Here is a 24250-nt window from a genome sequence, read left to right on the forward strand (position 1 = left end):
ATGGAGTCAGCTAGAGGCGGCCAGCCGCTCCCCGCCATACGGGGACGCCGGGTGCGAGTCGGAACAGCACAGGGACAAGTTGGAGGAGCGCACCGAGTCCGCCGCGCCACCATAACCCGAGTCCAGCGTCAGATCCTCCAGCGTTCGGACTACGGGCTTCTTACCTCTCCTGGCCATCGCTGCGCCACTTCATGCTGCGGCCGCCGGAGAGCCGGGGGTAAGGAGCAGCGAGCGGCGGCGGGCGCCGGGGCGCGGGGAGAGCCGAGTCCGCTCCCGCTCGGCTCACTTTTCCACCAGCCGCTACTCCCAAGCGCTACTACTTTCCGCCGCCTCCCCGAGCCGCCGCCGCTGGAATGCACCCGGCAGACCCCGGAGTCATCTTCCAGAGTCCGGGCCGGAGCTGGGCGCACCGAGGAGCGGGCCACCGGGACTCGCCCCTTCCTTCCAAAATAAAATGAAAAGTATCTGACCTTCTCCTTCCTGGGCCCGGCCGGGTGCACAAGCCGCCGGGCGCCGCCTCAGTGTTCGTAAGACGGAAATCAACTCCGATGCCCGCCCCCGCAGAAGCAGCTCCCGGCGGTAGCTGGCTCCCAGCTCCGGGCTCCGGGCTCCCGGCTCCCAGATCCCCGCTCGGGGATCTCTCGGCTCCCGCCCGCCCTGCACTGAAGCGCAGCAGAGACCGCGGCGGCTGAACACCCTGGCCAAATCCCGCAAACCCCGGGCAGCCTGCGGGGCGGGCATATGTAAAGCAGGACCCGAGGAGAGCCAATGGTATCAGAGGATGCTATACCTCCCCTTTCTTTTTTTTTTTTTAATTCTTCAGCTCCACGCATCCCCGCCCCTCACACACGCCCCCTGGCTGTAATCAAGGCTACAGGAAGCGGGGAGCAGCCGCCTGAGAATTGGGGGGCCTGTGAGAGCGTAGGGACGCAGAAGTCCCTGCTGCTGTCCCTGCCCCTCAGACTCCCAGCTTTGGTACCAGAACGGGAAGGTGGTAGGTTGGGCAGGTGATTCCGCCCTCACCGAGGTGCTCCCCTTGGCTGTTCATACAGTGTCTGCTTGGGGTCGCTGGGCCTGCTGCGGCGTTTCGGATTTCACTTCCTTTTTTCTTTACTACACGAAGCACGTTTTTTTTTCTGCCTCTCCACTCTCCCTCACCTTCGGGTACCCAAACCAATGGAGGCGGCCCTCTTTCAGCCCGTTTGCCCTAGTGGAGATAAGAAACCAGGCGAGCTGAGGGGCCAGAGAGATGAGACCACAGGAAGGCCGAATCTCTGGACTGTAGCCACCTGCCACCAGGGCACATGAACTAGGTACCGTTCAGTAGCCAAGAAGACCCTGCGCCCATCCTTCAAACCCTGGAGTGGGGGAGGGGGGAGGGAAGGCTCATGTCCCACTTTGCTGTCCTGGTGGGTATGGTTCCAGGCAGTTCAGCCTTAAAAAGGGTAAATTTGCACCAAGGGGAGTTTACTGTTGGACTAAAGAAAGATACAACGTATATGTGTGACTTGGCTGCATGTATGTCAAATGGCATCGTCTTGTTTGTCTACACCCATCAGGCCAGAAACCATATCTTCTTCCCCTGGGTACTCCCAGCTCCCATACAACATCCTCCTGGGATAGGACACCCTCTTCCTCTGGCTGGCTAGACTTTTCAGCGTAGAAGTCCCCTCCTGTAGCAAGGTAGCCCAGATCCTTCAATGCTGGCTTGGGTGCTTGGACTGACACCCCCCCCCCCCCCCGCCGCCGCCCCCCCACATACACACCTCATGACTCCTGAGGCTGCTGGTTTCTGGGCCCTTGTAACAATGGTTGTTTCAGTTTGATAAGATTTCTAACTTGCACATTGGACTAGGGGTTCCCCATGCATAAGCCCTCAGTAAATATGTGTTGTTAATGGGTGGATGAAGGAAGGACACACTTTTGAACTGTGGGTTTGATGGTTCAACAGTAGACTTTCCCAGATAACCCAGTAGATTGTCTGATGTTTCTCATATCTGTCAACCCAAATCCACCATCACCCCTCCCTTCGCATCAATGAACCACCCTCACCCTGTAGCTACCATCCGAATCTATATCTCATCATCTCTCACTTTGACTATTATTATATTCTACCAACTGGTTTCCTTCTCTCTTGCCTCCTCTTTCTCTAAACCATCCAGCCCAAGAATCTTCCAAAAGCACAGTTCTGATCTTGTAATTCCTCTCAAGAACAACTTAAAAGGCTCCCCCTTGCCCTCTAGATCAGTGGTTCTCAACCTTGGCTGCACATTAGAATCACCTGGGAATCTTTTTAAAATCCTGATGTCTGGGCCTCATCCTCAGGAAATTCTGTTTCTTCGTTACTAATGTTGTGGCCTCACCCCATAACAAAGAAACAGAATTTCTGGAGGATGAGGCCCAGACATCTGGAATTTAAAAAGATTCCCAGGTGATTCTAATGTGCAGCCAAGGTTGAGAACCACTGCTCTAGATAAATCAAGTTTGTACTGATTAGCTGACCTTCACTGATCTCTTTACTCTGTTCCCAGACTCGCTTTCTGTAATATTCCAAGCCTTTCAGAAGGGATTATGATGGTTAATTTTATGTGTTAATTTGAGTGGGCCGTCTACCAGTAAACATGGTTTCTGGATATGTCTCTGAGAGTCTTTCCATAAGAGTTAGCATTTGAACCTGTGGACTCAGTAGATTGCCCTCCCCCACGTGGTTTTTCCCATCACTGATTCAGCTGGGACATCTTGTCTCATCTCCAGCCCTTAGATTGGAATTGACATCATCTGCTCCCCTAATTCTCAGATGTTCAGGCTTGAACTAAATGACACCACCAGCTTTTCTGGGTCTCCAGCTTACAAACGTCAAATTAGGGGGCTTCTCAGCCTCTATACTACCACAAGCCAATTACTCATAATAAAACTGTATTTTTTTCTGTTTTTCCAGAGAACCAGAACCAATAGGACGTGATATATATCTGGAAACCCATCTAATACTGATGGTCTTATGATCTGAACCTTGCCTTCCTTTGTAGCTCTCCATCATCACATAGACACACAGACACAGATATATTCACACACTACACAGACACATGCACACCTGTTAATAAACACAGACACTCGGATATACTCACAGACCCACACAGGTACCTGCACACCCATGAATGAACACACACACAATGAACACACACACACACACACACACACCCTGTGCTCTAGCTATCCTGAAATCACTTGCTGGTTTTCCATGTTACCATGTTGTCCTTGTATCTTATATGCCTTTGCAGATATTGTTCCCTATGCTCAGGACACTTGTCTTCCTCTTTTCCTCTTGGCGAAGTTCTCATCTCTATGATTCAGCCCCAAGATTATCAACCCCTGTGAAATTTTTCTCGATGCTGCCTGCTCTTCACCCAGCCCAGCCCTGTAGACACCTGGGAAGGTGTCTCCAACTCTGTAGCTCAGGGTTTCTTCCCAGGACCTTTTCTCTTCTCTGCATATTTCCCTGTGAGCTCATCCACTCCTGTGCCTTCACTTACCATCTATGTGCTGATAATGCTTGAGTGACGACCACTCAGCAGAGTGCAAGCAGCAAGAGCACCCTGGACAAGCCTTGTGCATAGGGAAAAGAGAGGCGGGGAAGCAACAGGCTTATCGCGGGTTTATTTTCTTCTGGTGGCACCAGGTCCACTTGGGTTCCAGGAGTGCCTCTGTCAGTATTCTGATGATGGACCCAGTGTTCATTCAATCTCCTTTATCCTTCCTTTTCTTGCACTGGGAGTGCACAAAATAATCACCCCCATGGGGGTGGGGTTAAATGAGATGTTTCCATATACAGGATTTAACAGTGTCCCACACATGATAATAACCCTTTACGTGTCTGTTACCATCATCCACATTTTCCTATTTTCTACAATAAACAGTTATTTCTTAGAGACTTGGTGAAAAAAATGACAGATGTTACATATAAATCCAACTTCTGCTTCAAGGCTGGGCTGCAATACTACCTCCTCTCGGAGGATTTTCCATGTCAGTAGACCTGCTGTTCCCTTTCATGCCACAGATGCTTTGCACGTGTCTTCTCTCACCTTCCGGAGGGCACACTCCTTGTAAGCTGGGATCTTGCCCCCAATATAGCACCAGGACTAATGAGCATGTTCCTTAGTATTATGAATAACCAAAGTGGATGTCCATTTAGTTTACTGAAGGAAATCATTAATGCCCTGGCCAGTTGCTCAGTGGTTAGAGTGTCAGCCCGAGGACTGAATGAAGGGTTGTGGGTTTGATTCCTGATCAAAAGCATCTACTTTGGTTGCAGGCTAAATACCCAGCCCCAGTGGGAGGTGGGCATTGGGGAGGCAACCAATCAATGTGTCTCTCTCACCTCTCTCTCTCTCTCTCTCTCTCTCTCTCTCTCTCTCCCTCTCCCCGCCCCTCACTTTCCCTCCTTCCCTTCCACTCTCAAAAATAAACAAATAAATAAATAAATAAATGGAAAAAAATATCCCCGGGTAAGGATTTAAGAAAATAACGAAATCATTAATGATAATGTTAAGTGTCTGAGTCTGAGTGACCTGAAAAAACACTGAAGATAGCAAACAAATCAGTCAAATGTTAAATATTAGCCCCATGCTATTAGAAAACTCAGTGTCTGCAAAGAATGAAAAAGGAAATTTAAATCATCCAAAATTCCACCTCACAGAAGTCATCAACATGAACAACTTCATTCTTTTCCTCTAGTCTTCCTAATTTGCCCCATCTTTTTTCTTCCAAGCATACATATTTTAAGAGCTAGAGTTATTCTGCACGTTATTTTGCATTTTAATTTTTTCCTCAAGAAATTTCCTAAAACTTGATAGTATAATCATTCCCCATGCTACTAAATATTCATCCAAAATATTCTTGTCTGTGTGGCTGCAAAATATTCCAAGATATGTTTATACCTTAACTGGAGAATTTTGAATCCCCATTTGGTTGTTTCTGTTTTCAAACTGCCGTAATAATGCTGAGATGGCCCTCTTTGTGCATAAATAACTCTTTTCTTCAAAACCAGAAGTCTTATGTGTGTTATCCTCCAAGAAATACAGACACACAATAAGCATATACTAAAGATTCAAAAAGAAACAAAAAGAGAAATTAAATTACTGGGATTATTTTGCCTATCAGATTAGCAAAGATTTATAAAGTCATCATGATGAATATGTGTCACGATGAAGCATAAATTGAGGCAGTCTTTTGAGAGGTCAGTTTGCCAACATGTATCAAAATGTCAGTGTGTGCTCATTCCTTACGATTTCCCAGAAATCACATCTTCTGATATTATCCAGGGTGATCCTTGTGAATTTTTTCAAAAGTATACAGGATGCTCTTGGTAGTGTTGTTTTAACATAGGACTTTGGGAAACAATCTCGGTGCCTTTCAATAGGCCTGATGAAATGAATTACAGTAATCCATCCAAGGGAATATGAAGCAGGGGCAAAGAGTAATGGTGGTGATCTTTACTTCCACGACATATTGATTAGGGAAGAAATGTTTGAAAAGAGGTTTGGGAATTGCACATATAATATGATCCCATTTATGTAAAATGCTTTACGTGGAGCTAAATATGTATACAGCTGTGCCTCGATTTATTGCCCTTTGCACTACTGCACTTTACAGATGTTGCACAACCCTCCACCAGAAAAAAAAAAATCATAACTTGCTTTATTGCAGTGGTCTGGGAGCAAACCCACAATGTCTCTGAGGTATGCCTGTCTAAGCATGTGAACTTGCCTGAAATGATGAAAATAATAGCTATAACTAGTTCGTTGGATTTCTGGTGATTTTTGAATGAGTTTTATTGATCCTCGTTCTATCCCTGATGTCTTTTGTGTTCTGGTGATTTTTAATTTTCTTCTTTGTACTTCTGAACTTTTAATGATAAACACGTATCATTTTTACCAGAGCCAGAAAGCTATTTTCTAAAGAAAATTAAATTATGTTCTGCCCATTACTTGGAAGCCTACCTGTCAATCAGAGTACTAATATAGAATTCTTTGTCCTTCAGCATTCTAGAAACCAAACAGCAAGCATAGCAACTAACCCAACAACCAGAACGTGAACTAGCCTCATTCAGAGGGACTCGCACATGTTGGGGGCTTCACCACATGCTTCCCACACATCTACTGTGCGTGAGTAGCAAGGCCATGTGGGCTTAAAGCGTGGCCCCACTACTTCCTGACTACATAACCGTGAGCAAGTTCTTCAGCCTCTCCATGCCTTCGTTCTTCAATTGGGAACAATACCACACGCCTGTAGGTTGCCCGTGAGAATTAAATAAGATCATCTGAACAGAGTCGGGCCAGCCCTGTAAATAAATGCTCACTAGTGTTGGTTACTTTTATTACAGGTCAGACACAGTGATGGTTGGGGCAGGTGGGGGCGGGAGGAAGGCTATGGAGTCTTCACCTCCCTCCTGGGTATTGCTGTTGTTTAGCTTTTGGTCCAAAGACAGACATCAATAAGAGCTGCAAGTGCAATGAGTGTCAGCAAAGGGGAAGTTCAAGGATTACACACCTGAATTAACAGATTATGTATGTTTCGCTGCACCATTTCTGGGCGAGCTCCTTGCAAATATCAGCTGTTTCCTAAATGCATAGTCAGTGTGTGTGAGGCTCAGTGGCAATCCCTTTGCTCTGCGAACGTCTTTGTGAGTGGAGGACTCTGTTACTGGGTAGAAGACTATAGGGGAGTCCACCCCAATTTCAACCTGCTCCACACCAGAAAGGGAAGGATGTGCCCACTTCTTCTGAACTGTCTCCTGAAAGAAAGAATCACAGGGTCAACTTAACAGCTTGCTCATTTGCAGGGCAGATAGGGCCGCACAGCTCCAAGAGCTTTAGAAGGTAACCGTTAAACCAGGGTAGAGTTGCACCTGTCAGCAGGAGGAGGCTCTCAGAGCAGATCCCAATGTGAGTGTGGGCTTCGTAGCAGTGATTTTTCATGTGCTTTGATAAACTGGGAAACCTGCCAGCTTTCTCCCTAGAAAAGTGCATGTGTGTGCATAAACGTGCCTCGTATATATACAATTGCTATGTAATATTGGGGTTCACTGACCCCAGATTTCATCCAGGGGGGTTCCTATGGTTCATTAAGATGATCATTGCTCTATCCTTCTCATGGAATTCTAAAAGTGGAGAGGTACAGTTCTATTCATTAAGAATTTCTGCTCTGGGGAGGGGAAGGGATCCAGCCAGGAAACAGAAATGTTGTGGGGTGGGGCCACAACATTAATAACAAAGAAACAGAATTTCCGGAGGATGAGGCCCAGAAATCAGGATTTTAAAAAGATTCCCAGGTGATCCTAATGTGCAGCCAAGGTTGAGAACCACTGAGTTAGAGAGTGGATGGGAGAGCTGAGGAGCTACATGGGACATGAAGGAGACAACGAGGAAAGCAGCATCAGCAAGAAGGCTCTGCCACCTCCTGGGCTGAAGGGATGGGGGAAGATTGTGTTACCAGAGTCCGGAAGCCGAGCCATATGACAGGATCTAGAACCACAATGGAGAGGTAGCTCCATGTTGGGAAGGGCTGCCTGGCAGCGTCTGGGCTCAGGGATGAGACACAGCTGCTGCCAGGAACACAACCAGAGGCAGTCAGAGAGGGACTGAAAAACCCCTACCCTGTCCCCTCCTCCTGGACCTTCGCCTTCTTCCCATCCTTCCTTTGGCCAAACCCATCAAGAAGCTGGAGGGTGAGGGAGTCTGGGAAAGGTAGTTCTTGTGCTACAAAGTAGACAAAGCAGAGCAGGAGTAGGGCAGGTGTGGACATGAGCACAGACAAGCAAAGGACAAGTTCAGGAAGATAAGAGGATGCTTCGAGACATGTGTCTGTCACGGAGTGTCCCAAGGTAATGCTGCAGACTTTCAGAGGAGGAAGCTTTGACTGTGTCCCCCCTTGTTCCCACTGCCCTTCTCCTGGTGAAATCATCCATGGCCTCCCGTTGGGACTGTTCCCCACAGCCAGTCTCCCCACTGACAGTCTCATTTTCCTATCCAGACTCACTTCTACTCTGCTGCCTGGGCCATTTTTCTAAAACAACTCCGATCACCATCGGAAAGGAGTAGTTCTGGTCTCGGTCCAATCTCATGTGCTGCTATCTGCCCTGGTTACCTGGCCCCATACTCCCTACAGACTAAGTATAGTTTCTTAAATACATTGAGTCTTCATTCATGCTACTCCTTCTGCATTGAATGCATTTTTTTTCTTCGTGTATTGGACTCCTATGCACCCTTCAAAGCCCATCTCAAATGTTAAGAACTACCACACTTCTCCAGTTCTGTCCTATAGAACTAGCCTCTTTCTTTGTTCTGCTTCTTTAAATGTCCATCCATTACAGCCTTTATTGTTAATAATTAGTTATAATAATTATTATTGTCAGGAGCTACAGCAGCCTTCTCTTTTCTTTGTGCAATAGAGTAATAGTTAAGAGTGTGGAACTGGGGTCATAAAGACCCATGTTTAAGAACCAGTGGCTGGCTATGTGGTTTTTGGATAAGTTTTTAACCTCTGAGTTTCCAACTATTAATATTTTTATGGGGAAATCACAATGCCTCATATCCTCATAGGGTTATACTACAGAGACAATGCATGTAAGTACTTTCTCACAGAGCCTGGCACAGAAAAATGGCTCCAATAAACACCAGCTACTGTGAGCTAATCCTAATCTTTTAATTAAAAAATGAGAACGGTGTATATATAAATTTGTGAACTACTTTTTCCATTAAAATGTATCACTTTTTCCTGTCCTTAAATGTTTTTTTACATTTCCTCAACTTTTTATCTTGTAGAATTTCAAACAGAAAATTTGATAAACACCCCATCCAACCTTTACCCTGATTCACCATTGCTAACATTTGCTTTCTCTCTGTGTGTTAGAAGTGTGTGTGTGTGTGTGTGTGTATGTATGTGATTGTGACTTATATGTTCTTTTTTCTGACCTAATTGAAAGTAAGCTGCAAAGAACATGACACTTTAGCATGTATCCTACGTTCTCTTACAAGGAGCTATAAGACCATTATCACAACCAAGAAATAACATTGATATAATAATGTTTTCTAAAATAAAATTTAGATTACAATTGTCCCCAAAATGTCCTTTATAGTGGTTTTGTCTTATATCATCTGATTACTACATAGAATTCTACTAAACAGATGTCCAATAATTTGTTCAATGAATCTATTATTGTTGGACATTTAGATTCTTCCAGTATTGCATAATTATACATAGCTCTGAAAAAAATCTTTACAGCTACTTCATTATATATTTGACTTCTTATTTCCTTGGGAAAAATTCCTACAATGGAATTTGGTCCAAGGCAATGCAACATTCTAAAAGCCTGATGCATGATGCTAAATTGCCCTCCAAGAAGACTGTACCAATTGTATCCACCAGCAGTGTACAAGAGTGTCTGTCTCCATCCCTTTGACACCTCTGCTATACTCATTTTTATATTTATCAATTTAATAAGAGAGATAGTAACCCCTAACATTTATATGCCATTCCTGATGTGCAAGGTACTATCCCAAGTGTATATAACACATATCAACTTGCCTGCCCTTTAAAACAACCAGAGAACCTTCATTTTACAGACGAGGAAACTGAGGCAGAGTGGTTCAGCAGCTTGCTGAAGGTCACACAACTAGGGAGCAGCCACCCAGGCAGCTTAAATCCAGAGACTGTGCCATTACCTATTCTCTCAATAGTGTGTGAGTGTGTGTGTGTGTGTGTGTGTGTGTGTGTGTGTGATATGTTCTTTATAGTGTTTACCATTATGCTATTACCTCTCCATAGAGTATCTAACATTTATCTGATCACCCAGAAGTTGAATTTTGATCCCATATTTCTCTTTTATATCTTTGCTTGTAAGAATTCCCTGTTTACATCATTTCCTTTGGGAGTGGGGGTGGGGATAAGTCAGCCGTGGGCAAACTACGGCCCGTGGGTTTGAAATGAATAAAACTAAAAAAAAAAAAAAAAGACCGTACCCTTTTATGTAATGATGTTTACTTTGAATTTATATTAGTTCACACAAACACTCTATCCATGCTTTTGTTCCGGCCCTCCGGTCCAGTTTAAGAACCCATTGTGGCCCTCGAGTCAAAAAGTTTGCCCACCCCTGGGATAAGTCCTAAGTCTTTTCCTTAATGATTGTTAAGAACTAACTTTTTATAGAGTAAAAATATTCTTTCTTTGTCATCCATATTGTAGGTAATTCTCCATAGCTTGCCATACCCCCTTTTAATTAATTAATGGATTAATTTGCTAGCTAGCATAAGATTTTTATTTTCTTGTGGTTATGTTCGTCAATTCTTTCATTTAAGGCTGGTAAGGTTAGAAAGGCCTGCCCTGTCCTCGAGGGGATACACGCCCTCCTCTATTTTCTCTCCTGTCTTCGCATTTGACTTCCAAATCTTCAGTCCATCTTATTTCTCTGCACCTCTGCCGACACCAGGGCTGCCTTACTTCCAGACCAGACCCCACATGCCTTCCCAGGACAGACAGGAGACATTGTTTGCTGAGACTCGGCTCCCCGGCCATTTGCTCCCTCCTTCCATCCGGAAATGACACGTGAATTCTTCAGGAGCAGTGCACCCGAGACAACATAGGACTGCCCTTTCAATCTGTTTCATAAATAAGGTGTCCTTTTCCTTCCTGCTTTCCATCCAAAATATGAAACACTTGATTCGCGCTAGACAATTAAGACAAAAGCCCTGCTTCCCCGGGCTTCTCTGAAGCGGGCTGTTGAGCGGAGAGCAGTGGTAGTTGAGGGGAAAGCATGCCAAGAATTCATTTCAATTTGAAAGATCTTTTCAGGGCTTTATTTGTTCCAAGAGTTCTTTAAACGTCTTAAATACAGTCCAATGAAGTGCTTTAGGCGCTGTTTCAATACTGATTATGTCTCTTCTCCTTGAGGACAATGCTGGCTTCAATACACATTACCGTTTTCAGCCAAGGTTTGATTTTAACATTAGCCAGTCCCATTCTTTTTCTTCTTCCTCTTTGCCCAAATATTGTGACTTAAACCATTACTCACACGAAACCATTAGTGGGTTTCCGAATATACTTCAGGAGATAGATGGCAGCCCCACCGCCCAAGCAACAATGCAATGCTTGCAGTGTCTCCCAGTGTCGCAGATAACCAGTCAGTGTTTGCTAAGTGAATTAGTGAACATGCGCATGGGGTCCAGGAAAAAAATAGCTATTAAGCCCATCATAAACAAAGGGGGGCGTGCTCTGAAGTTTTTGCAAGGGAGCTTAAGCCTTTAAAATTACAACTTTAATTCATTTACTCATTTAGCTAATAGAGAATTTTCCAATGTGTGCTTCATAAAACATTAGCCCTATGAAATGCAAAGGGAAAAAAATGTTGACAAGTTAGAGACCCATTCTCTGGCTCTTAGAGATTCATGGCAAACATTTGCATATTAAAGACTGTCTATTCCTATAGCATAGAAACCTGTTTAAATTAACTTAAGCTCGACAAGGGCAGAAATTAGGTCTGTTGTGCTCACTAATGTGTCCCAAAGAGCTTCATATAGTGCGATTAGATATATATAGAATGAATGTTCTAGTTATCTATGGCTGATACAGAATTACCCCCAAACTTAGGGGTTTAAAGAGCAAACATTTCATCTCACCACTTCTGTGGATCAAGAATTCAGGCACAGTTAAAGGGAAAGGTGTCCTCAGCTCAGGGTCTCACAAGCCACAATCAAGGTGTTGACTGTGGTGCAGTCGTCTCAAGATCACTTATAGCTGTTGGTAAACCTCAGGTCCTCACCGACTGTTGGTTAGAGGCTTCAGTTCCTTGTCACATGAGAAGCTCACAGCATGACATCTGGCTTCCCTCTGAACAAAAGGGCAAGAGAAGTCACCCAAGATAGAAGCCACAGTCTTTTTATATCCTAAGGCCCGGTGCATGAAATTCATGCACTTGGGGGGGGGAGAGGGGGGTGTCTCTCAGCCCAGCCTGCATCCTCTCACAGTCCAGAAGCCCTTGGAGGCTATCCGGCCTAAGCTGGTAGTCGGACATCCTTAGCGCTAACGAAGAGAGGCTCCCGCCACCACCGCTGCGCTCCCCAGCCATGAGCCCAGCTTCTGGCTGAGCAGTGCTCCCCCTGTGGGAGAGCACTGACCACCAAAGGGCAGCTCCTGCATTGAGCGTCTGCCCCCTGGTGGTCAGTGCACATCATAGCGACCGGTTGTTCCACCAATCGGTCGATTTGCATATTAGCCTTTTATTATATAGGGTTTTGGAGTTGATGTTCCATCACTTCTGCTATTTGTTAGATGTGAATCAATAAGTCCAATCCATACCCAAGGTGAGGGTGCTACCTGCTGGGAGCCGGTCCATCCTTGCTGTTTCAAGGGACCTGGCATATATGGCATACTGTTCTTAATATGTTTGCTCACCCTCTTGGTGCTATGTGTTTTAACCAAGGTCACCTCTCCGAGAAAGGTTGTTTCCCCAGGTAGGGATTTTTCCCTGAAGTTAGGGAGGGGATAAAACCCCTTAACTAAGTGCCAGGCGGGTAGTTAATCACTTTAACTACAAACAATCACGCTTAAGCTACATAATCTTTACTCCCTGGAATGGAGATAAGGAACGCCCTAACCTTTGGAATAGAGATTGATAGGATTGGAATCAACTGGTATAAATACATATGTAACAAGACAACAGGACACAGAACCTAGGAACAGAACCTAGCGAGAGAACCTGGCTGAAGAACCTAGAGACACAGAAACCTAGAGACAGGACTTGGCTGGGAAAGGTAAATGTAGAGACAGAACCTAGAGACAGAACCTAGTGAGAGAACATGGCTACAGAACTTGGCTGTAGAACCTAGACAGAACATGGCAGGAGAACCTGGAGAAGCTGGATGGAGAACCTATCGAGAGAACATGGCAAAAGATCCTGGACAGAACCTGACTGGCCGACTCCGTCCACACCTTTGGGGACCCCTGGACCTGCTGGGGCAGGACCCCAGCAGCTACCCAAGGGTGTGCTGATGGGAGATGTGATCATTGACTGGCTTAGAGGCTGCCTACCACAAAGATTGATTGAATGAACCCGGCATTTTTCATACTTATTTGGCCTCCTAAGTAACAGCTTTTTCATTTAGAAAAACACTTGAAGAAACACGTAGAACTAATTTGTATTGAGTGCTAGGTTCTTGGGCATAAGAATAAATAAGACGCAATTCCTTAATTAATTTATTCTTTAAAAGGATATGTTTTGAGTACCTAGCACTATCTCCTTAAAAAGCTTAGAGTTTAGTCCAAATCTGGAACCCCTTTCAGAATGCATCACCTTGGGAGAAGCAAGCTTCATTGATCAGCAGTACAGATTCTAACCAAAAAAGATAGGGAAGAATTCTGGCATGTTTGTGGCCCTTTGACTGACTAGCAGGTACCCTCCCTTATGTGCCTCCTTGATGAAGCACTGGACATGACCTAACCTTGGCTGGTGGGATGATTCCACCAGGATTTTGCATTTTAAATGTCATGCCAAATACAGAGCTAGTGAGCAAGCCCCTGTGGTGGAAGTGGTATTGGAACTTGTACGATCACCAAAGCTGATCACAAATACAAAAATTCTCATTCTGGACACTTAATAGAATTGCATTTCCTGCCCCCTAAGAAATTAGGCATGGTCATGAACTTTACTTTGGCCAGTGGAATGTGAGGGGCAATAACATGTGTTACATCAGAAAGAATCTTTAAGAGCTGGTTAAATTCATTAGCTGCAATTGTCCTTATGCCCTTCCATTTTCCAGGTTCTGGGATCATAGAAACATAAGGCCTCCATTGGCCTGGAACCTTAAGTCACTCTAATGAGCAGAGCCACCCTGTCCACCATGCAGAAATATAATGGGCATGAGAAAGGAACCATTGTCATTTAAGCCATTGAGATGTTAGGGCTGTTTGTTACTGCAACATAACCTATCTGATACAGTAGTCCAGCAGTGAACATCAGCATTCTGTGCCCTGAGTGGTAGACTGAGTGGCCAGTGGTGGTGGTGCCAGTGGTAGTAGCTCAAACAGTCATGACTTTGGCTGTATTTTTTCTATCCAACTTCTCATTGTTCCTGCCTATGTTATGAAGCTGATTCTGTGAGCTATATCCTTCCAATAAATTCCTTTCTTGCACAAATCACTCTGGGCAGGTTTCTATTGATTGCAGCCAAAAACCTTGACTGATAACTAATTCTTTTTCATCCAATAGGAATTTATTGAGCCCAGTGTGCCCATCATTGTCCTAACTGCAGGCAAGCTTACAGTTGGAACTCAATAATGAGTGTCTCCCTAATCCCCAGTAATTTACAATCTCATTAAACAAATACTATGCATATGAATGAAACATTGAAAATTTTAAAATAAGCCACATGACACTGAAGACGTACAGGTAGGTTCTTCTTTCAGAAGAAAAGTACAGATAAAAAGAGATAGGACATGTGTATTTTAATTTCTTTGTACTACCCTTCACTTGCCAAAATTTAAGTCTTCTGATTTGAGCAATATTTTCTGGACACAGGATATATGATTATTACAACAGTACGTGGCACACAGTAAGCAGTAAGTATATATTTATTGAATAACTTAATGAATGAATGTAATTGGGGGCCATACGTTTTAGAATCAGTGACCTAGGATTTGACTCTTGCTTCTACTATTTAGTAGCCTTAAAACAGAGACTTCTATATCCTCACCACAACATGGACATGCTACTATTGGTTTCCCAAGACTGCTGGCAGAATTTACTATATGCTGGCATAAAGGAAGCACTCAATAAATGGAATAGAAGCACTTAGACAACCACATACACATATACTAGTATACCAGTGTGTGTGTGTGTGTGTGTGTGTGTGTACTCCCCAGAATTCATTTCACTTCATTTATTAACTCATATAGAAAGAGTTCCTGAGCATCTACCATATGCTGCACATGCTGCTCAGGGGTGAGCATCAACGGTGAGCATGACATAAACTTTATAATAACTGGGATGACAAGGGAAGTTCAGGGAGCTATGAGACTATACCACCAGGAAAGTTTGGACAGAACTAGTATGTTTAATCTTATCTCAGCATCTGCTTCTCAGATAAGCTGGACCAATGCACCAAGTAACAATTAAAGCATAACATGTAATGCAGCTTTGGCCAATGAGATACAAAGGGAAGAATGTGGTGTGGGAAGAAGGGGCCTCTCAGGAACCTTTTCTTTGTTCTTAGAAAAGGGCCCCACAGTAGGACAGTTCTTTTTTTTCTACCTCAGGAGCAAGGTGGGTCCAGATTTTGGGGTCTAAAGTTTATAAAATTTAAAGCACTTCCTTTAGGTAAAAGAGAACATATACCTCTTATTTTTGAAAATGTCAAAAAAGTATATGAGCACAATGCTAGACCTTGAAGGGTCCTATGAAGGTGAGGGACCCTGAAGCTTAAGTTTCATTAGCCTCATGGAAATCTGCCTCTGCTCTTGATGTTGCGATCAGCAGGTGATCACTGGAGCTGGGCAGCCATCCTGGGACCACGAGGGAGGCCACCCAAGAGCATAAGCCAATACCATGGAAGGAGCATGCCTTTGTTGATGTTTCTGAGCTACTTGAGTACCCAACTGTGGAACCTAGGGTTATGAGAGCTAATCTATACTAATAAAAGTGTAATATGCTAATTAGACCGGGAGACCTTCCGGAAGACCTTCCAGACAAAGTTATGGTGGTGGGGCCGAGGCAGAGGCAATTAGGGGAGATCAGGCGAGGAGGGGAGGGCAGTTGAGGGCGAGCAGGCCAACAGGGGGGGGGCTAGTTGGGGGCAAGCAGACTGGTGGGGGGCAGTTGGGAGCAAGCAGGCTGGTGGGGGGGGTAGTTGGGGGTGAGCAGGTCGGCAGTGGGGGGCAGTTGGGGGCGAGCAGGCCAGCAGGTGAGCGGTTAGGAGCCAGCAGTCCCGGATTGCAAGAGGGATGTCCAACTGCCTGTGGGATCGGGCCTAAACCGGCAGTCAGACATCCCCCAAGGGGTCCCAGATTGGAGAGGGTGCAGGCTGGGCTGAGGGACACCCCCCCCCTGCATGAATTTCATGCACCGGGCCACTAGTAAACTAATAAATGTCCTCATTCCTTAAGCCAAATGAAGTTGGGCTTTCTTTTATTTGCAGCCAAAAGTATTTTGACTGATACAGATTTATTCCTGAGTAAATTTCTTCTGCCAATCCCATCCCCTGCTATGCACTGGACGAGGAAGAGTGATCTGGAATAAGAAAAGAAAGAAGGAGAGGCAGGGTGGCAACTGTACAGCAAGCAGTTGGGTCAGCCTAGCTGATGCTTCCTTAGGAAAGCCAGAAATTCTTCGAAGAGAGGGGTGAATGAATGATTGGATTAGAGAATTTGCTTGCCTCTGAAAAAATGGTGAGAGTGTTGAAGAGGAGGAAAATGATCTCAACTTTGGTTGTGATATAGAGTGTTGAGTCCCTGGAGAGAAACAGGATGATGCTAATCACATCAAAACTGCCCGGGGCTATTCCAGCTGCCTCCCGGTGGAATACAACAAAGAGAACCCCCTCAGGGAACAAACCGCTAGCATCCAACCACCGGGCTTCACTGCACACGTAAAATCCTTCTACCGGAGCCAACAATATTTGAACAAAAAAACTGGTATCTTTGTGGCTGTCAGCTAATAATAGCCTATGATATTTAAAGCCCTGGCTTTATGTCAGGCCCTGTGCCAACATTTTACATACCAGGCTTCGTTTAATCCTCATAGCAAATGATGACAGAAGAACTATTATCCCCATTTACAGGTGAGGAAATTGAGGCTCAGAAAAGTCTAGAATAGATACTTGCCCACAGGCATACAGTCATGACATGATGGAGCCGGAATGAAATCCCAATAGTTTGAATCTAGTGTTAGCTTTTTCTTGCCTAATTTTCCTCTTTTACAGACCACAATTTCCCGCCCCCCCCCAACTTTTTCCATAAAAGGCCAAATAGTAAATATTTTCTGCTTTGTGGACCAGTCTCTTGATGCAACTACTCCACTCTGCCATTGCAGAGCAAACCCACCATAGACAGTACGTAAATGGATGAGTGTAACTGTGTTCCGGTACAACCTTATTCGAGAAAACAGGCCGTGGTCCTGACTTGGCCCATGCATCCTCGTTGGCTGACCCCTGAACTAGGTCATCAGCCACGTGCCTTTTCTATTAGCACTCCCATCCCTTTTACCACCCCTGCTACCACAATGCCCATTCCTGGTGACCTAGAGTCCAGATGACTCCGGTTGAGCTGTGGCCTCACACAGGTGGATTACTGTGAAGTTACTGAAGTTTCAGCTACATAGGCACATGGTACAGGCTTCTGGTAAGGCCCCAGGTAGGCCCCTAGCTATGGAATTGCATATATAATTTTCATAAGGAAAATATTTTAACAATGCTTCATCTCCCTCCTATGTTCCCTCATGTCAGGTGGCACTGGATTGGTCAAGAATATTTTGGGGATCTGGCCTAAGGGGAACCATTTAGTTTGGATCTAGTGAAATGGTGATGTATGGTTACACTATTACCCAAAGGCTAGTGTGGGAATGGCTTCCAGAATGCTCCTACAACCCACCGTGATATTCTTCCATCATCGTAACCCAAAGGGACAGGGCTAGAGGTCACTTGTGCTTTCAGAGTGTCCTACAGAGACGGGCACTAGAGGGGAGTGGGTAGGGGAGAGAAACAAGGCTTGAAATGTAGGAAGGCAGAACCCCGCCTGTGGAAAATTCCTTTAAGTCTGAGACATGTAAATTTCTAAGCGGAAGATTGGGTTCTCATCCATGCCTAATCAAAACAGAATTTCTCTCTTTTCAAGAGAATACTTGATAATGCAGCATACACGATTATGAAGGCACTACACGTTTTTTATGGGTGTTGCACAAAATAGTAAGTGCTTAACGAATGTTAGCTCTTTTTTTCCCCTGAATGTTAGCTCTTTTATTTCATTTTCCCTTCACTGTTCTATAAAAATAAGTGGAAAATTGAAAATTGATAACATTGGTATTTATACTGAGAAAAATAGCCCTCAGAAATGTAACACTATTAAGAACCAGAGGGAGAACAGGGAGCAGAAATCAGTAAATTTTTCAGCTTCAGTTTGACACTTACTGATGTAAGCTGGCCAACCATATTTACTTGGGAAGGAAAAGAGCACAAGAAAGGACATGCACAAAGTGTAGGAGGCATATCATCAAAGATGATGCAGAAACAGGAATTCCATAGTGTTCTTGTATCTGGGAGATATACCTCCCCTCCCTCATCCCTATAACCTTTGACTCACGTACACATTTTCAGTAGCTCATTTGTATAAAAGTCGGACACTGACTAAAGATACTTGTTATCCCTGAGCCTCAGTTTCTTGATCTGTAAAATGGGGATAATAATATGATGACTGTGAGACTTCCATTAGGAAATGTTTGTGAGGCAATAAATAATTGAGATGGAGTGTTTAAATGGTTTAGCTCCCGCCCGCACCAACTCTGGAGCCACATGGCCAAGCCTAACCTCACTGGAGTGGAAAAATATAACCTGCCTTTAGTGGGGCCCACTGCAAAGTCACACGGCATAGGGTGCAGGTACAGGGATGGTTGAAGAGTTGAAGGCAATAATGCAACCTATTGCAAGGCTGCGTCTGCATTCAGTAGCACACTGCACTGTATGTCAGAGATGTGAAATAAATATTATTCGAATACATGCATTGGGTATTAGTAAATTAATCTTTCTGGGTTAAAAAAACAACCACCACCCACTGGTTGGTGAAGATTAACTAATATGTCAGGATAATATATTAAGAGATTAGATCATGCTTGTTCTTCCTAAACCGTTCCCTCCCAGCAGTCCAAGCAGGGGGCCTTGTGCTCTCTGTGTGTCTGCTTACAGGGCAGAAGAGCCAAAGAATCTGGAGCCAAAGCTTTTCTGATCTTTTGTTCAAGTCTCAGCCATTTGATGAGACAATGTTGGTCTCCCCAGAAAGAGAAGGGAGGAAGGAGAGACGTTAGAGAGAGGAAAACTTGTCCAGCCAGGAAGAGGGTGCAGCCCATGGTTTCTTCATGTAACAGAGACCCACGTACTGCTCTGTAGAGCTTCAGAGAGGATGGCTGTTCAGTGTGCCTGAGGCAGGGAGATACTGTGCCCACCTGGAAAAACCTCCAAACCCTATGAATGGCCCAGAAACCCTATGAATGGCCCAGAAACCCTATGAATGGCCCAGAAACCCTATGAATGGTCCAGAAACCCTATGAATGGCTCATGAAGGTTCTCCTTGGGCTTGGACAGTGAGGACACCTGACCACTTACTGGGACATGAAAGAATCCCCAGTAAATTTGAGATCAAATTCCCCACATTCCAGTGGGATAGGGGTCTAGTGTCATCATCAAGATGATTTAAAGGAAATACAATGTTATTTCCTGTATGCCTGAGTTAGAGAACAATTACACTCATTAAACTATGAAAATTATAGCTGGGAATTGGCAAAACAAAGCTCTTTGAATGCTTAAGGTCATAATAATATTTAAATAGTTTGAGGACATTTGTTACCATTTTCATGTAAAGCCTTGTAATTCCATTCAAAGGCCCACACAGAGCACTAGAGGAGAGATGCAGATGATAAAACAAAAAACCTTTGCCCCTACCTTCCAGGGTTTGAGGGCTCTTTGGTAAAACCCACACAATCCCAGATTGTGAAGTTAAATTAGCATGTTTAAATTAATGTTTAAATTATGCAGGCTCCCAGCTGTGCTGTGATGTTTGCACACTTTCTAGGAAGTGAGTAATTATAATTAGCACTTAAATACTAAAGACATACCGTCATTAAAAGAAAAGGAAGGAAAACAAACCTTACATGTTCAGACCTTGGTCTCCCAGCGCGGGCTACTCTCATTCCCTGATGCTGAAGGACAGGAGGGACATGAATGCCGGTGCCCATACTACACCTGAGAAGATGGATTTAGAGTTTGTAGGTCAAGCGGGGGTGCCACACACAGAACAATTCCCAAGCCTAAGAATGTGATGTCAGCTGGTCACCTCACTAGAAAGGCGGTGAGGAGCAGAAACAAGAAGCCATCAGCAGAGCTGGTTCTTGTCCCTGCTCTGTCCCTCATTATTTGTTATAATAGCTTCTCTCGGTCTCAGTTTCCTGATATGCAAAGTGGAACCAACAATGTCTGCCCTACATGTTTCATAAGTTGTGTGTGTGTGTGTGTGTGTGTGTGTGTGTGTGTGTGTGTGTGTGTGTTTCCCCTGAGACAATAGCCAGTGTTTTTTGAGTGTTTACGGTGTGGCAGGCCCTGGGCTGGCTCCTGTGAATTTGGAGGCAAAGAGGAAACACAGAACCTCCCCTTGTGTGTTCCCCTGGACTCCCTACTTACCTATATCATGGTGGTTTTCTCATTCACCTGCCTCCCTCACTAATCTTTTCCCATCAGGGACAGGATCTGGGTCTTGTTCACATCCCCAGCACCTACCATTGGGCTTGCGCATAGTAGACACTCAATTAATATTATTTGGAAGAACTAAGAAAGAGAGCCGTCTTACTGATTGAAAATGATTTAAATGTGCCAGTCTTACCTCATCTGTACCATGGATGCTTAGAAAACAAGAAGTGTGTCTGACATTTCTTCTGGCATTTACTCTGGTGCCCAGCGATTCTGAGCATGTACTTATTCATAGGTTCTCATGAATATTTATTGAGTCCCTACTTTGAAGAAGGCTCTGTAATAGGTCCTGAGGGCACAACCATGAACAACACAGCCACCCATCTTGCTGTGTGGGACTTATGTTGGAAAGAATAGTTAGATCATTAATAAATCATCAAACCAAGAAATACTCAGCAAACAGTACAGGAGCACACACTAGGAGCTGCCTATCCAACACCATCACACCCTTTCTTTCGTTTGCTAACAGAACCCTGATTTTATTTGGGAAGTCACATCCCCAGTTCCAAGTGACTCACTATAATTTAGTTGAGTTGGACTTAACTGTCATAATACTTCCATTTTCTCTGTCAGTCATTGGTCTGGGGTGGACATCTGACCCAGTTCTGGCCAATGGGCTGTAAGGGAGTCTACTGAGGGCTTCTGGGAAATATTTTCCTCCCTAATAAAAGACAACACTACTTGAGAGAAAAGCCCCTTTGTCTCATTTCATCCTTCCTGCAGTCATGTGACAATGTGATATTTGCAGCTGTGGCCATCTGGTGACACTAAGGGACACATTGTGGACACAGGAATGATGGCAGAGCAGGCAGATTGGACGTATCTGAGCTTCTGTCTATTGGAGTCTCTAAGGAAGCCCAATGAGTAGCTTCCAATCTTCTCATTCTGATTTCTGAACAAATTGAGAAATCAGTTAATGGAGGAAGAGATGAAGGGAACTATATCATCCTAGTTACTGATAAGGGCTCGGTATGGGATATAAGTTAATGGGAGAACCAGTTGGGCCTGATCCTCCATCTTAGGCAGTCTCAGTACCTACTTACAGATCCCATCCAGATCAGCAGTCCTAAGAGGAGCTTGACCAAATTTATCAAACAGATAAGCCATCTTCCACTCCAGGGATGGGAGAGTAAAGGGGGAGAAAGAGACCAGGAGTGACAGTGATTGAGCTTCCTTTCCATGAAAGGAAACTTCGGGAAAGGGCACAAAGTGCCACTCCCTCATCCCAATCACACCGACGAGCCCTTGCGCAAACCCTAGAATCACCTTAAACTTCTTATTTTGTGAGACTCATAAATCTCTATTATTGAAGTTCCTTTTACTCAGGTGTTCTGTTCATTGCACATAACTGTTACAAGAACATCCTAACTGTTCTGTTCAAATCATCCTAACTGGCCTACGCACCACAAAGGAGAAGCAACGGGTGAAGAAAGGGATTGTACATAGGGGGATTTCCTATTTATTTGGACAGGGGGAGGTAGTCAAGGAAAAGCATCTTTAAATGCATGCTGTTTAAGCTGGTCCCGATGGGTAGGGGGAGAAGGCTTCACACACAAAGGGAACAGCAAGTGAGAAGACCCTGAGGCATCAAAAGAAGGTCCATGTGGCTGAAGCAGACTTGGCGAGAGAGAGGCTCATGAGATATGACATCAGAGAGGAAGGCAGATGCTGCATCGCAGAGTTATTGACAGGTTGTGGCAGGTTGGGTTCCCAGGAAGCAGGAAACCAGAAGTTTTGCATGCAAGGATGTTTATTAAAGAATACTCTGGAAGGTCTCATGTGTGGCAGGGAAGGAGGGAAAAGAAGCAGGACTGGGCAGGATACAGTGAGCTGTGATGATGGCCCAACAGCAGCCTCAGCTGATCTCATGGGGAGTTCGGGATGTAGACTAGCCCTTAATAGCTGTTCCAAGAGGGGTCAAGACAATCAGAACTTTGTACCCTCCAAACAGATCTGTTATTGCGCTTGAGCTACCTGGGGAAGGGGGCACTGCAGCTGGGATGATCCCTGAAGGGGCTGATAGCTGAGGGGAGAGAGTTGCCCACATTAAGAACCACAGTTTGGCCCTGCATAATCAATGAGATGAATGGACTGGCCTCCAGGACATCAAATTATTCAAATTTATGAGTAATTTGTTTAAAAGCAAAGGTACATCCTATATGGCTTTGGCCTAATTGTTGAAGATCTTCGGGCTTCTGCTTGGGGGAAGGGTGGACGTTGGGCTTTAATGAATGCTTAATGACTTCTTAGAGAAAGGGAGGATTAATGATTCCAGCAAGACTTGCCGGACTTGAAAACCAGCACAGGTACAAACGCAGAGGCCACCTTCACTGCCTGCTCACAGGCTGATTATTTACTGGCACTTGATGGGTTCTGTGAATAAAAGCAAGATCACAGCCACCAGGTCTTCCTATTCTCTTACTAATCAGGTTAATTGTCTCCCCTTCTGGCATTTTCTTGTGCCTCTTGTCAAGGCTGAATCAGCTATTGTCTTCCTTCAGAATTCTCCACCCAGCTTCAGACTCTTTGAATTAGACCCTAACACATACTCTCTGCATCTTTATTAATATGCATTGTGTCAACTTCTGCTCCTGCAAAGAATTAGCCATTCACCTCCTTTTCTTTTCTGAACCATTGCCATTGTGAGAGGAAGGAGTTCTCAGAATTGGAAGGGATGCCTGAGAGCAGAGACACTTTGACAATGGAAGCTGGGTTCTGTAGTTGGCATCTGAGAGGGATTTTGGGGTCTCCACAGCACCCTTCTTCAACTGATAACTTCTTCCCTTCTTTTGGGGGACCACCCCTTGGTGTAGGTGGCCAATCATGTTCCTTACTCTGATCTCTGGGGTTCCCACTTAACTTAGATGGACCAGTAAGAGGACTAATTTCTTCTGGTCATAGTGATTGATCCAATGATGAGCATGTGGCCTTAGTTGAACCACTCACTGTTCAGCTTTTTTCATTCAAATAACAGATTTGGATGAACCTGGAGCTCCTGGTGGCAAGCATCCCACCAGAGAGAGAATAAAGCCCACACAAGGAGAGACAGCAGAACAGGAAGCAGAGAGACGTAATAGCATTTGAGATCCCTTGTGGCAGATGGCATGGAGGCCAGCCCATTCATCTCATTGCTTATGCAGGGCCAAAAATTCCATATCCCCACTCCACCCCAGGCTTTTAAATGTTTTTCCTAAATTAGTCTGAATTGAGTTTCTGTTATTTGCAAGGAAAGATTTCTGGCCAATACAGATTAAGTCATGACCCCCATACCTATAGCAATATCAGATATTAGACCAAAAGGGATCATTTGACTCACTTATTCATGTGATCGTTCAATAAATATCTAGCAAGTGACTACTAGTTCAAGTAGGTATAATAACAAAATAGAAAATGAACACAGAATATGAGCATCATCTCATAGAGAGTGCTACCCTAAGTTAGCACCAGCCATTTTCTCTGCTATGTCTGTGCTGTGGGAGATAATGAGTTTCTTTTCAATGACATATTCAGAGTGAACGGACATTTGGTCAGAGGAAGAAGATGTTATAGGTATTTTCAAGCATTGATGGAAACCCAGATTCAATGAGTCTTAGGGTTTCTTTCAATCCTGACATTCAAGGGTAGAGGTTTCCATGTCCTTTTACACATTCAATTAGAGAACCTTCCCAACCAAATTCTGACTCTGTCCAGTTCCAGCTGTGGAACCAGGGCATTCTGCATGACAGCATGCAATAAGTAGGTGCTCAGTAAATGGTGGG

General features: G+C 44.6%; 1 long non-coding RNA gene across 1 annotated transcript in view; it reads left to right on the forward strand.

The window, feature by feature from the left end:
- The first annotated feature begins 815 nt into the window (after window positions 1-815).
- The window catches only part of LOC111826802, a 35383-nt gene continuing 11948 nt past the window's right edge, over window positions 816-24250 (forward strand). Inside the window, exons 1-2 of the long non-coding RNA XR_002830211.1 lie at window positions 816-1313; window positions 6038-6161. This is a non-coding gene — a long non-coding RNA (uncharacterized LOC111826802). The remainder of the gene's footprint in view (window positions 1314-6037; window positions 6162-24250) is intronic.

This window comes from Myotis lucifugus, unplaced genomic scaffold (genome assembly GCF_000147115.1).
Source record: "Myotis lucifugus unplaced genomic scaffold, Myoluc2.0 scaffold_103, whole genome shotgun sequence".
Classification (NCBI taxonomy): Eukaryota; Metazoa; Chordata; class Mammalia; order Chiroptera; family Vespertilionidae; genus Myotis; species Myotis lucifugus.